The 12,732-nt window shown below is 35.8% G+C and overlaps 1 non-coding gene across 1 annotated transcript; it reads left to right on the plus strand.

Annotated features, from left to right (window-relative positions):
- The first annotated feature begins 7,867 nt into the window (after positions 1-7,867).
- Positions 7,868-7,940, plus strand: Trnaf-gaa. The gene has a single exon. It is a non-coding gene; the product is annotated as a tRNA-Phe (tRNA).
- The last annotated feature ends 4,792 nt before the right edge of the window (positions 7,941-12,732 follow it).

Genomic DNA, 12,732 nt, shown 5'->3' on the forward strand with positions numbered 1-12,732 from the left:
CTCAAGCAGAATTATGGGGTATATTTAAAGCCCTCACTTACATCAGTCAGCTCTCTCACACAACCTATAAAGAACTACTTGTCTTTACCGATAGTAGAGCTGCTCTACATATACTAAGAAGAGAAAATAACAAATCAGCCCTAGCTAAAGAACTCATAAATTTGGCAACAAAATTAGGAAAACAACTAAAAATCTCCTTCAATTGGATACCCGGTCACGCTGGCCATGCAGGAAACGAGTTAGCTGATAAATTGGCGAAAAAAGCCTCAATTGCACAAACTAAAATAACATACTGGCGGCTTCCTATCAGCTCAATAACTAAGTACATCAACCAACAAATTTGTGCTTTATGGCAAACAGAGTGGGAAGAATCACCCACTGGAAGGTTGTGCTTCAAATTCTTCCCATCCATCGAGGACAGACAGAAAAACAGAATATTCAAACCATCGTTCCAAACAACACAATGCCTGACAGGGCATGGATGTTTTAACTCATATTTGTACCGTTTCAAGAAGAGAGATTACAACCATTGCGACGCAGACACGAACAACGAAGATACCGTTCATCACTTCCTCTTCGAATGCACCAAATACACAACCCTCAGAGAAAATTTCGAGAGAATATGTATCACAGAAGGGAAAAACTGGCCGCCAAAAGAGAACGAACTTATAATGAATAACAAACTTTTTAAAGCATTTGAGAAGTTTATACAGGACAGTGGTGCATTAGTACCTCAGTTTGGTGACCTGAATTTAAATATACTCAACACAGATACAACAGAAACTAATGACAGTGATGACGACAATAACTACAATTCCTTCACAAGCGATGAAGATTAAAGAAAAATGTTAAAAATAAAGACTGTTATATGTATATAAATTCAATTGTGCTACGAATAACATAGTGTGATTATTAAGTTATAAGTTATCTTGTAAAAATTTCTTGTTAAAACTTTATGGATTTCGATCTGTATGATTACATCAAAAATTCTTTGTCAACTGATTACTAAATGTATTACTTTAAAATTATACCTGTTGTATATTTAATATTTCATTAATGTAATAAGTATTGCATCCCATTCTAAACTGTTATAACTGTAAATATGTATAAAATTATTCAACCAACCATTCGAATTCCTATTATGTAAGCAAAAATTTACTGTTTAATAATGTAACCAAAACTGTATTTATCCATTGTGTTCAATTATTATTTATTTATCCATTAATATGTTTGTATATACTTTGATGCAAAAGATATGCATCCTTCTGTTAATTGCATCTGTATGTAAAAATGTTACTGTTAATTATTTGTATTCCTCTGTAAATATTGTTTTAATAAAGGCGATGCGGGCGCCCATGGGGTCCTGTGGGGACCTTATGGTTGCTTATTTCACACTTTCCTATCTTCCTTTATTTCCTCTTCTCTCTAACTCTTACTTTCTTTTACTCTTCCTTCCTATTCATACAGGGGTAAAGTCTGCACTAAATCGCAGATAGCCCCTCTTGTCTTTTATTAGAATAGAATTATGTGTTGTTTGTACAACAGGGTCATCGACTATGTTATACTGTATTTATAAAGTGAGAGTGTAAAATTTCCTAAATTTTCAGTATAAAATACATAAGTATTGTGATAAACACTTACCCAAGACGAACTCGGATTAAATCCAAAATAAATCTCTTCAGATATTGACAAAGAGATTTTACATCAACCGAGCATACCCGAGCATACTACTTCAACCGAGCAAATCCAAAATAAATCTCTTCTAATATTGGCAAAGAGATCTTACTTCAACCGAGCATACTCGGATTCCTCACCTCCTCTCCACTTACGCACGGTTCTGAATACAGAAAAAAGATAATGTTATAAGTGATATTACTCATTGGAAAACGTTTAATTTAATTTGAATTAAATCAGAAGATATCGACGGCGCTATATCGAGATTCAAGCTTATCTCTATTGATCCATTGCAAATATTTTTACATAGAAGAGAGAGCAACAGTTTTTCTATTAAGTCTTTCAGTAAGCTTCAATTAAGTTTACCGCTGAAAAAGCTTTAATTTTTCACTTTTAACTTATATTTTTATTGAATTGTATATGACACTTGTTTGGAAGAAGAGTACACCGTCAATTCTCAATACCGCATTCCAAACAACGCCAAAAAATACGGGAACATTATGTGATTCTCATCAAATCACATAGCTTTTGAACTCAAATGTCTGTCTAGATTTTAATACTATATATGATTCTTGGTGTTTGCGGTACTTTGGTTTAGCGTCACACTCGATTTAGCATTAGTTTGACTGGCAAATAAATGGTGCAGCTAAATCGAACTTTGATTGTAGATGTAAACAAAAACATACCTCTTAACCGGCTTCCACATAGATTTAAAGAAAGATCCGACCTTTTTCAATGGATTTTTCTCACGATATGCTATGTTATCTCCACAAGAATAGGTAATTTGAGAAATTGAACAATTTTCGCAGCTTTAATGGATCACCCTAGTTAATCTGCAGATTAGCTAGGTAATGTACACATTAACGGATTTCGAGCTTTAGCGGTAACATATACAATGTAAAGTTGCATGACACGATTTGTGTAAGATCTAGGTCTAAGATCCTTACAGATATAGTATTGGATATCAGTTCTGCACTAATACAGAGTATCGACAATGATACATATGTATGCCCGAAGCCCTTAGAGCCTAGTTATGTATACAAAATTGCAATAGCATTAATCTGTTTCTACTTTTTGTCTTCTCGTTATTTAACAGGGCATGGATGTTTTAACTCATATTTGTACCGTTTCAAGAAGAGAGACTACAACAATTGCGACGCAGACACGAACAACGAAGATACCGTTCATCACTTCCTCTTCGAATGCACCAAATACACAACCCTCAGAGAAAATTTCGAGAGAATATGTATCACAGAAGGGAAAAACTGGCCGCCAAAAGAGAACGAACTCATAATGAATAACAAACTTTTTAAAGCATTTGAGAAGTTTATACAGGACAGTAGTGCATTAGTACCTCAGTTTGGTGACCTGAATTTAAATACAGTATACTCAACACAGATACAACAGAAACTAATGACAGTGATGACGACAATAACTACAATTCCTTCACAAGCGATGAAGATTAAAGAAAAATGTTAAAAATAAAGACTGTTATATGTATATAAATTCAATTGTGCTACGAATAACATAGTGTGATTATTAAGTTATAAGTTATCTTGTAAAAATTTCTTGTTAAAACTTTATGGATTTCGATCTGTATGATTACATCAAAAATTCTTTGTCAACTGATTACTAAATGTATTACTTTAAAATTATACCTGTTGTATATTTAATATTTCATTAATGTAATAAGTATTGCATCCCATTCTAAACTGTTATAACTGTAAATATGTATAAAATTATTCAACCAACCATTCGAATTCCTATTATGTAAGCAAAAATTTACTGTTTAATAATGTAACCAAAACTGTATTTATCCATTGTGTTCAATTATTATTTATTTATCCATTAATATGTTTGTATATACTTTGATGCAAAAGATATGCATCCTTCTGTTAATTGCATCTGTATGTAAAAATGTTACTGTTAATTATTTGTATTCCTCTGTAAATATTGTTTTAATAAAGGCGATGCGGGCGCCCATGGGGTCCTGTGGGGACCTTATGGTTGCTTATTTCACACTTTCCTATCTTCCTTTATTTCCTCTTCTCTCTAACTCTTACTTTCTTTTACTCTTCCTTCCTATTCATACAGGGATAAAGTCTGCACTAAATCGCAGATAGCCCCTCTTGTCTTTTATTAGAATAGAATTATGTGTTGTTTGTACAACAGGGTCATCGACTATGTTATACTGTATTTATAAAGTGAGAGTGTAAAAATTCCTAAATCTTTAGTGTAAAATACATAAGTATTGTGATAAACACTTACCCAAGACGAACTCGGATTAAATCCAAAATAAATCTCTTCAGATATTGACAAAGAGATTTTACATCAACCGAGCATACCCGAGCATACTACTTCAACCGAGCAAATCCAAAATAAATCTCTTCTAATATTGGCAAAGAGATCTTACTTCAACCGAGCATACTCGGATTCCTCACCTCCTCTCCACTTACGCACGGTTCTGAATACAGAAAAAAGATAATGTTATAAGTGATATTACTCATTGGAAAACGTTTAATTTAATTTGAATTAAATCAGAAGATATCGACGGCGCTATATCGAGATTCAAGCTTATCTCTATTGATCCATTGCAAATATTTTTACATAGAAGAGAGAGCAACAGTTTTTCTATTAAGTCTTTCAGTAAGCTTCAATTAAGTTTACCGCTGAAAAAGCTTTAATTTTTCACTTTTAACTTATATTTTTATTGAATTGTATATGACACTTGTTTGGAAGAAGAGTACACCGTCAATTCTCAATACCGCATTCCAAACAACGCCAAAAAATACGGGAACATTATGTGATTCTCATCAAATCACATAGCTTTTGAACTCAAATGTCTGTCTAGATTTTAATACTATATATGATTCTTGGTGTTTGCGGTACTTTGGTTTAGCGTCACACTCGATTTAGCATTAGTTTGACTGGCAAATAAATGGTGCAGCTAAATCGAACTTTGATTGTAGATGTAAACAAAAACATACCTCTTAACCGGCTTCCACATTGATTTAAAGAAAGATCCGACCTTTTTCAATGGATTTTTCTCACGATATGCTATGTTATCTCCACAAGAATCTTCAACCAATCTCTCACTAAACATGGAAAGAAAAAATTTACAATGCAATATGTCGGGATAAAAATCGTCTGGCACACGGTTTTCCCGCGCTTTTCCAATCGTTCGACTAACGACGGTTGTCACCATAGAAACAGCGATCAGACCACTTTTGAAGACTCGACCGCTCATTGGTTGAGCGACATCACGCCATCGGCGGACGTCTTGTAGAGCTGCCAAGTTCTGATTGGTGGAATCCAATTCAGCTTCAATCCTATAAAAGGATTGAGTTGTGGCGGGAAGTTCAGTTCACTGTGGACTCTGAAAGTGGACTCACGTTTGGTCTTAGTTCGCCTAAGCTGGTCCCGGTCGTTGGACTGTAAAGGACTAGAGTTAGTTCGTTGCAAGGTGTCTTTTCGACGGACCTGTTGTAGTGTATAAATATGTTGAACTTTGTTAACATCTGAAGTTTTGTAAATGTTTGTTTTGTGAACCTTTGTACTGTACATACGTTTATTTCAATATATATTTAAGTTTTGAATTTAACTGACGTATGTGTGGTAATTTGAACTTTACTCAATAAATACATAATATTAAAACATTTCTTCGAATTTTTAAATAGAATAAACTAAAATTCGTTGAACAATATTTAAAAAAACATTATATATCGCGTTAATATGTTTNATACCTCTTAACCGGCTTCCACATTGATTTAAAGAAAGATCCGACCTTTTTCAATGGATTTTTCTCACGATATGCTATGTTATCTCCACAAGAATCTTCAACCAATCTCTCACTAAACATGGAAAGAAAAAATTTACAATGCAATATGTCGGGATAAAAATCGTCTGGCACACGGTTTTCCCGCGCTTTTCCAATCGTTCGACTAACGACGGTTGTCACCATAGAAACAGCGATCAGACCACTTTTGAAGACTCGACCGCTCATTGGTTGAGCGACATCACGCCATCGGCGGACGTCTTGTAGAGCTGCCAAGTTCTGATTGGTGGAATCCAATTCAGCTTCAATCCTATAAAAGGATTGAGTTGTGGCGGGAAGTTCAGTTCACTGTGGACTCTGAAAGTGGACTCACGTTTGGTCTTAGTTCGCCTAAGCTGGTCCCGGTCGTTGGACTGTAAAGGACTAGAGTTAGTTCGTTGCAAGGTGTCTTTTCGACGGACCTGTTGTAGTGTATAAATATGTTGAACTTTGTTAACATCTGAAGTTTTGTAAATGTTTGTTTTGTGAACCTTTGTACTGTACATACGTTTATTTCAATATATATTTAAGTTTTGAATTTAACTGACGTATGTGTGGTAATTTGAACTTTACTCAATAAATACATAATATTAAAACATTTCTTCGAATTTTTAAATAGAATAAACTAAAATTCGTTGAACAATATTTAAAAAAACATTATATATCGCGTTAATATGTTTATTATTATTATTTTGTGGAGGTGTAGGAGCTATTCTAACTCAACTCCAAACTTGTGTGTAGAACTCATTACTACACATAATTCTTATCGTTCGATGTGCTTCGGTTTAGCGCTTTACTCGAATTTATGTCACTCTGCAAGGCGAAACAACTGTGGCACTAGGTGGAAGCTTGATAACATATATACAGATACGCACCCCTGAACCACGGAAGTCTCGTGAGAATAAAATGGAGCCAAAAATTCGTAGACGTTTACGGGTTACCTTTTCTACGTTTACATATATTCAGATACATAAACCCTGTACTTATTGTTTTGTTACATATAGCCTATATGCATTGTGTAATATAGCCTACTGCATTTGTGCAAGTATACTCTTAATTAATTAATAACGTATTTCTCGAAACACATCCTCGTCGTTAAGTCATGCATACCTGTACTATATTACTTCGTATTATGTATGTAATCATTGTTATAATTTACCTCTTCAAACGATTGCACGTTCTCTCATACAAAGGTCGAACCTTATTGAGAACCTCTTTACAAGCAGGCTTGATGCTACTGTCAAATATATTAGGACATTTAGATGAACTTTCTACTGATTCATCCTGCTGTGGGAGGCCTTTCTTCCTCTTGGCACGGAATCTAAAAGAATCCACGTTATTTGGATTGACGAACCCGTGCAGATCCAATCTCTCCCTAAACATAAACAGAGAAAATTATTACACTAAGGAAACATTTTATTTAAAATCTCTGAAAACATCTCATCAAAGTATAAACTGAAGCGAGTAACGTTTAGGGCCTCGTACTTTAAATATATTATCATTTAGAATAAAAGAAGGGCTTTTTATAAATTATAATGTAAGGTTTCAATACGGCTAAGCATTTAAATTTGCTGTTTCACACTGAGAAAATTAGCGGGCCATACGTTAAGTTCCGTAAATCTTCTCAGCGTGTGGCCCTTAACTGTAACCTGTAGAGCTAATGATAAAATCCAAAAGCAAATTTATAATAATCTCCGTGGACCATTTCGCTAATTATTGAGAATAGTTAGAACAATTTAAGTTTAAAACCGATTAAAATCTCTTCTATAACTCTCCGCCAATCAAAAACCTTAATATTTATTGAAGAGCATTACTGTTAATTAGATTTTAATTAATTAATTATAATTTTCACCGAGAAATTTCACTTTGAAGCTTATTATTTATTCTTTAAATTTTTTCACGATACTTCAGTCGAAATTTTGTAAAGTTTTCAATTGCCCGAATTAGATTTCGGGTCTTGCAGAGCAGTAGTGTGATTACTTGAACGTCTTGATCATCCAGCCCTGTGTATTGTATTATTAATTAATAACACGAGGTATATGAGAAAATTACGGCAATTATCTTCTCTACAATCTCAACAATAGTATAATAACAGTATAATAAATTTTACTGCAAATGCATCGATCAACAGTAAAAGTATTCTTAATTATTTATTTAATTTTCTACATAAAAAAATAATTTTGTTAATGATTCAAATTGTTAATGGAGCAGAAATTGCAGTAATTATTAGAAAAAAGGGGTGTATATAAAATCGTCATTTTCCACGATATGCTAATTCGATCAAAATTCATAATTATTAGTAAAAAATGCTTCAAAACATGTATTTACAGTGGAGATAAACACAGTGAAGTACAAATGAATAAACGAGTGATATACGTGGCCGAAATAGCTCAGTTGGGAGAGCGTTAGACTGAAGATCTAAAGGTCCCTGGTTCAATCCCGGGTTTCGGCAGACGTATTTTTCTTTTTTTATTCCTCTTTTAAAAGTGGTTTTCATATCAAATGAAATGCTTATACACTTTAAACTACAAATCATTGCCAAAGTTAATTCACTTTATTTTCGGTTTGCGTGTAATTCTAGTGCCGGTAGAACAAACGAAAACAGGACCCTCCACAAGTAGTGCAAGTCGATAGAGCCTGACTGATACGTCACCTATTTTAAAACGTAGCGCTAGCTCGAAACTGTTGTCTAAATTCAATGGTGTGATAACTGGAGCTTTGGTAATGTGATAACTCACGACACCCAAGCGTGACTCATTCCGGGAATGTCCGGATGCGAATGTCCGGAATGGGAATGTCCGGATCATAGGTGCGACGGAAATATAGAATAGAATGGTTAAAATTTTTACAAGATATTATTATTATTTATTGTAAAATTTTTCCGCCCCCTGAGAAGTGCCGCTCCTGCCGCCCCTCTACGCTACGTCACTGTCACCAGGTGACAAGGAGAGACCAATGGAGAGGCGACTGAGGTTAGGAAATCTATAAAACCGTGCGATTCAAGTTAAAAATGTTCTTGGTTCATAGTCTTATCCTCCTGGATGTGTGTGTCCCCGCCGAATCTTGAAAAGAACGTTTCGGATCTAGTGGAAGCGACCTCATCTGTAGTGTCACTGGACGACCTCCAGGCTCGTCGGTTCGTCCGAGAAAAATCACCTGAAGCAGTGCCATTCGCCCCGGGACTACGAAGTATTTCACTGTCAGTGAAATACTTCGTAGCACAAACAACGAAAACAGAACTTTTCGAACTTTATTCGGACTTTATCCGTGCGTTTTGTGGTGCTACCTCGTCAATCAAGGAATTTGTAAAAAAATTTCTAGGTTTAATAAACGGTTTACGATGGAACCCAGTCTCAGTGAAGCCTAACACATCCACAGGACGGAGTTGACCGCTCGGCTGTCGGAAAACTCCTCACCCCAATCGGCTAACTTCACATGTAGAACCGAAAAAGGAAAGAACAGCAAACGCTAATTTTTTCAACTGATCGTATGAGTCAGGAATACTATTCCAGGTGTTAAAAATCATCATGTCTTTCTTCTCCAGGTCTTTCAAAGCAGACCATTTGTGCTGTGAACTAAGTTCACATTTACTCCAATATATTCATATCAGCACAAAGACGTTCAAATTTAGAGCTCCATAATTCTATGTTTTTTAAAACCAGAAATTGCATTTCAAAGTTGCCAATGTCAATATTAAAGGGAGAAAAATTTAATTCTGTTACAATAGAATTAAAAGGTTTTTTAACAAAGGCTAACGTCGCTTTGCTGTTTCTGAATTCCTGAAACCTGTTGAGAAAAGCTTCTCCCATATTTAAAATTGTTGTTTTGTAATAGCAAATGCCAATATCAGAATTATTTTCTTGGCGATGTTTCAACAGGCTTGGAAAGTGAATCAAAGTTTCTCTTTCAAAATCTTGAGCAAAAAGGCATCATTTCTTTTCGAATGAAATATCTTCTAACATCGAAAAAATTGTGTTTAATTTCCCCTGTAGTTTATGATTAAGCTGATTTAGATGAGTTGTAATGTCTACCATGAAATAAAATTTTTGGATCCACTGATCGTTCGTAAGTTCTGGATAGTGAACATCCTTCTCAAGGAGAAATGCTTTAATTTCTGTTAATAAGGAAGCGAACCGTTTCAAAACGTTTCCGCTTGATAACCAACGCAATGTACCTTGTTATGCAGCAGAAGATCTGCGTACTTACTCTCCATTTCAAGTAAAAATTCTTTAAATTGGCGATGATTAAGAGCTTTAGCTATAATGGGATTGATAGTCACCAATTCCATAACTTTGCAAATTTCGTCTGGAAATGTCTGTGCACAAAGCGCTTCTAGATGAATGATGCAATGGTAAGTAAGTATCTCACAGCCAGTGCCGGCCCGAGGTAAGTTTTAGGATGGAGCGAGATCCTATTATGGCGCCCCCCCTTGTTGCCCCTAATTTATACCAGTGATGCATGCAAGTAGGGCCGTGCCGTAGATTTCCTCAGTGTGATGCAAGTCTTCGAAATGCCGCCCCTTAAATGTTTTTTTCTAAAATACCTTCGGTTGTGATTTAAAAAAACTGCACAANAAGGTCAAAGCAGAACTATCAACACGTTACACGTGCAATTGTCTTTTATGATAATTGCCTCCTCAGCTTTTAGGAGAGTCGCGCGGTATATTACAAACAAAAAAACAATAGTAGCTTTGCGCTGTCTTGTCAAAAGCCTTTTGACTGACACTCTCCAACAATGCATTTGCACCATAAACTGAAATCAAAGGGTACCGAAAGCACATAAGCAGAGGCGTGCGATAAATCATTAATAATATACATCAATATCGGAATAACATAGATCAATATAGAAAAGCGTTGCGTAAAAATTTTTAATTATTGAATGATTCAAATAATATTTTGATTTCGCTGCTTATGCCGCCTCCTTACGGTGCCGCCTGATGCGGCCGCATCACTGTATCATATGATGCAATGATCAGGCGGCATCAGGCCGCATCATAGCACGGCACGGCCCTGACTTAGTCAAATAGCTCCTTAAAGTGGAATCAGAGACGGTCCTGCTAGGTGTGCGGTGTGTACATGCACACGGGCTGCCAAATCCCGAGGGTGCCGATACCGGTCAATTTCAAATGCCTCTTTTGTCGCATCACTAATATACCTCAAAAGACGCGACAGGGTTCTTGTAAATTTTAAACGTTTCTCACCACAGCTGTAAAAGTCTAAATACGTTAAACTTAATAGATTGTCCATCGTTTGTTTTCTAACTAATTCGTTTTAGGACCAGGTGTTGTCCACAAAAATTCCCAAAATTTACAACTTTTCGGTCACTCTCGTCGAACTGGAAAAATGTCTGTCTTTATTACATCTAATATTTCGAAGAAATCAGTCCCACTGTACTCGGCTAGAGATTGGTTCAGTTAGGCTTTTTCTAATATGGAGATTCTGGTTGGATCTGCAAGAACGCCGATTGGGGGGGATTTTTTTCCCTATTGTCGGGATGGTCTAAGGTCTACGCGTATGTGGGTGGCGGTTTTTAAAGGTAGCAAAGACAAGTGTTTTACAGAGGTAAACCGTTTATTCCGGACGATAATGCTTACATAAAGTCNTATATATAACAAATTATATTATTATACAATTTTTCACATTTACTTGATTATCACACCATAATTTTAACATTGTTTCCATCTCAGCGATAATAGCGTGACGTTTACGAATGATGCTTGAATTTAAGGATTGAGCATTTTTCACAGCTTTGAGAATTTTTTCCGAACATGTAAGATGAACAATAGTGTGGAGAGAGTGAGTAATCGAGAGTTGCGTGACGCTCAAACAAAAGACGAATCGACGAGATTTGAAAATCGGGTAACTCCGGGTTCGCGTAAGTCAGGGTAGCTTAAGTCCAGGCATTACTGTATTATTGTAATGTAATAATTCCATATCAAAATCTATTGCTAGTTTTAATATAATGTCCATTTATAAAGAAAAGTCTAAAATAATTTTAAACTTTATTAAATCCTATTTACTAGAGAGAGAACGGGCGGTTGCTCCGGGCGCTAAAACGCAGGGGAGCTCCGCGAGCGGAAAAATTTGTAGCTGTGTCGCTGGATTAGTGAAATCTGTTTTTTATTTTTTAATTCTCAATAAGTTCATTTATAGATTTAGAAACAAAAAAGTTACGTAATTACATTATACTATATTTTTATGCATACGGTTATATAAACTACACGAAGTTAAGATTTGACAACAACGATTTACTTTTCAGGATTAACTCCGCATAAAACAGACCATATAAAATAAGAAATAATTAAATTACATTATATAAATAAACAAACATATAAAATCGCACCGCTCCGAAGAATTTTTTCCTTTTAGGCTGCTTTTTTTTTATTCAAGTTCCGTTTTGGATAGATTTTATCGCACTCTGTGTAATTTAGGTAAATATTTGAACTTTAATTAACATAATCAGAAGAAACAAATACTTATAAAAACCTGAATCGGACAATTACTTACTGCATAAATGTGAGGTCAGCCGATTTGGGGTGAGGTGTTCGACAGCCGAGCGGTTCGTTCTGTCTTGTGGGCGCAGAATGACTCTTTGAGACAGGTTTACCATGTAACCGTTTATTAAATATATAAATTTTCTTACAATGTCTTATAACGAGGCGTAATGCCTATTCAAAGGTAGGAAACGAATCCTTTCCAAAGATAAAAGTCCAAATGTTCAGATAGTCGTTTAGGTTCGTCCAGCGTAAGTGAAGCGGAGAGCGATGGCCCCGGGGCGCACAGCACAACTCTCATCGATGATCTCCAATGACTCGGAGCACCTGGGCGGGTCTTGAAGGGACGGGCTAGCCAAAACGAAGCCTGGGACGTCGAACTAGTCTTTGCTGTAGAATAACAGAAGCACAAAATTCCAGGAGAGGAGCGCTATGAACCAGGAACCTTTTTTCCTCGAGTCGCACGGTTTTTATAGATTTCTTAACCGTCGTCGCCTCTCCATTGGTCTCTCATAGTCACCTGGTGACAATTCGAAACCTAATGAAGGGCGCGGGAGAGGTCATCTTGCGACTGAATATGATTCCTCTCTCTCGTCGCGTTTTCTTCGAATTTAACCGTTTCCATTGTTTAAAAGATTCGCGAAAAAAAAACAATTGCATTGTTCAATCGAGACACCTAATTCGTTTCCTTATCGACTGAAAAGGAGCTCTTAATTTTCGATCGAACCCATAATTCGGACCTCTCAATCGA

Source organism: Centruroides sculpturatus, unplaced genomic scaffold (assembly GCF_000671375.1).
Source record: "Centruroides sculpturatus isolate CEXI.00-Female unplaced genomic scaffold, Cexi_2.0 scaffold213, whole genome shotgun sequence".
Lineage (NCBI taxonomy): Eukaryota > Metazoa > Arthropoda > Arachnida > Scorpiones > Buthidae > Centruroides > Centruroides sculpturatus.